Source organism: Olea europaea, chromosome 12 (genome assembly GCF_002742605.1).
Source record: "Olea europaea var. sylvestris chromosome 12, O_europaea_v1, whole genome shotgun sequence".
NCBI lineage: Eukaryota > Viridiplantae > Streptophyta > Magnoliopsida > Lamiales > Oleaceae > Olea > Olea europaea.
In genome coordinates this window covers 9,557,170-9,560,104 of record NC_036248.1, presented here as the reverse complement: position 1 = coordinate 9,560,104, position 2,935 = coordinate 9,557,170, and positions in this window count along the sequence as shown.

The following is a 2,935-nucleotide window of genomic DNA, read 5'->3' as shown; positions in this document are numbered from 1 at the left end:
TCAAAACATCGAAAATGACGTTTTGAGTTTTGTATACAAATTATTTTTTGTTTTCCAAAATTCATTTTCGAAAATGAGAAGGGAGAGCGTGTTTTTACCATTTTTGAAAATCGAAAACAAAAAGCGGCTTGAAATGACAAAGAGAACTGCCCGTAAGCCTTTTACTTCTTTACTTTCATTACTGTCGAAACCATTCATGTAATGAGAAAAAATAAATAAATAATCCAATTATTGTGATGCGACTAGGTACCAAACATGGTATTAGTGTCTTACAGTGGAGTATCCCAATTCTAAACCTGATTAAATTTTAATACCATATGGTCCATATCACTTCTCGAAATGGTTGCAGGCAAAATGCACACTGCTTCCTACGTAGTAAAAGATGATAGAATCCAATACTAAGCTCTCATCTGACATGATTTTTGTTTTTATTTATGTTTCTTGTAGAAGAACTTAATGAAGAAGTTAACTTAGGCAAGCTTCCTCGAAAAGTTCTTCTAGCCGGTCAAAAAATTTTCAAAAATTATCCAAACTTGTTCAACGGTAACATCTTAATCTTAGAATCAGCTTTTAACTTTTTAAAAGCACTGTTAAACGTGCCTTAAATGGGTGGGAGCGGGGGGGGGAGCTCTTCTCAAGTTCAAAGATAAGCTTGTTGATGAATTTGGTCGCCTCTCTTAGGTATTAAAGATTTTGATTGTCTTATAATTGAAGGGGAAACTAGGTACTGATACTGCTGCAAAGATTAAGCGATTCTTGATGAATATCCTTATTTTCATTATGCCGTTGATAGATTAATAACAATTATTTCCAAGATATAGATAATAAATCAATATAAAGCTAACTGTCGAGTCTTTCTAGACAAGGATTGCAAGGAGGCTCGCTTAAGCAACAGCGATTAATAACTCTTCATCTTCATGGCCCTCCAAGTATGGCATTCTCAATATCTTCTCTACTCAGTGAATAACTAAATCTCCTTTCAACGTCTTTCACAAGCTCTCCGCTCCACTCTTTAGATACCTGCATTCAATTCCAAAGAGCTGCTAGGAACTTGAATTACTAAAATTTGAAAGGGAAACAAGAGAAGCTTGTTCGATTGAAGAGTAACGAACATAACAGTTGAAAAATTAATATAAAGCAGGAAATAATAATATAATTTCTTGAAGGTAGACATTATGAAATTGACTCGGAGGATTCTGGTTGGCTAAAGGGAGTTCCGATAGATCGGCATACTAAAAAGCAGCAAAAACTAGTCTATAAAAAGAGAAAACGAATTGCATCTTCTACCATTTTAGATGTTCTTTTAAAGAAGCATCCTTAACTTCATCTACTAGTCTTTCTAAGACAGACTGAAACCTAGACCAAAGCAGAGAGTTGTCTAGACTTCATATTACAAATGACAGTCTTTGTTTGCTCTTTCCAAAATTACACATCGGGTTGAACCCTTCAACATCAAAACAGTATTATACCTCTTTGGGCTTTGTTGATTTACTGCAGGATCTTGTCATTAGTCTAAATTCAGATCTTATTTGCCGGTGAATACATGACAAACAACATAACCGGTAAATAAGATAGGGACTCGAAAAAAAAAAAAAAGACTTCCACGGACAGGCAAGTTGAAAAATAAATGAATTACTTCTGATTTAATTGTTAATCATCCTTTCAATTTTAATTAAACCGAAATTTTAGTTCTATTAATAACTTTCTTTCACAAGTATGTCTATGATCTACATCTGTTGGGTTTGCACTGCGAAGTGTTATAGTCAATAGTTAACCTCAGGCCAATAATTCATCTCATTAAATCATCCACAACTCTACATATTTCTAAAATGTCTTTAGAAACTAAGCTTCTACTTGTATAGAAGAAGAATATGACAACAGAACCAATCTCTCCCAAAAGTTGAATGCTTCTTGTAAAGACCCATCAAAATGAGATCTTGGTATGTTTGGTAGGCAGTATTAGATAACACTCGACACTAATAAGAAAGATAAAGAGGTAAAAATATTTTTCGTTATACTGTCCACTCCACTCTAGTGTTACGAGCAAACACCCACTTCTTTTTCTTAGAAAGTGTAATGCTGAACATGGCTTATCACTGGAATTTCACAGCCTTATTATGATATGAAGATGGTCTAAGACACAAACTTTAACAGAATAGAAACATATACTATCCAACAAAGGAACTCCGGACAAACAAATGTTTGAACTATAAACAGACAAATTTCTAGATTCTCAACTAACACAAAAGATGATCTTTTGTTCCTATAAAAGAGGAAGAGCATCTGTGAAATCTACATGAAAAGAAATTGTGAGACTCGAACCACAGTTGTATGCTTCCAGAATTTTATGATATTGAGAAGTCGTGTTTTGTGAAAATGCAACTCTATTAAATTGACACTTTCAACTGGATGGAGACACGTGGCTAAACCATGGTTGTTGGATTGAATCTCAAATCTTCCATTATTAACGTGTCGTTTCACTTGACACACCCATTACTCCATTACGCGTTTTGACTCTGGGAGAGAGAAAAACCCTCATCTGGTTAGGGTTTGTTCTACTCGATTCTGTGGCTCAAATCTCTGATTTGAGGCCTTAAACGTGAAAGTCTTAGTGATTTCGTTTAGATATTCTGAGTGATTATCTGTAATGTCATGTGTCCTCTTGAGTTGTGATGTTTTGAGAGAGATGCAGTGATGTTTCTTTGTGATTCTTCGAAGGTGTTGAGTCGATCTGAAGAGATAAGTATCTTTGCTTCATTTCGGTATATTTGTTGAATATTTGTAACCCTTCGTTTCCATTTTTTGGCTATTATAGTGCAACTGAGCGAATCTAACTTGTTGGGTGCTCAACGGGGGATGTAGGCATTAGATGTGGTCGCCGAACCTCCAGAGCTTAGATCGAAAGAAATCTTGTGTTGATTCTTTAATTTTCTGC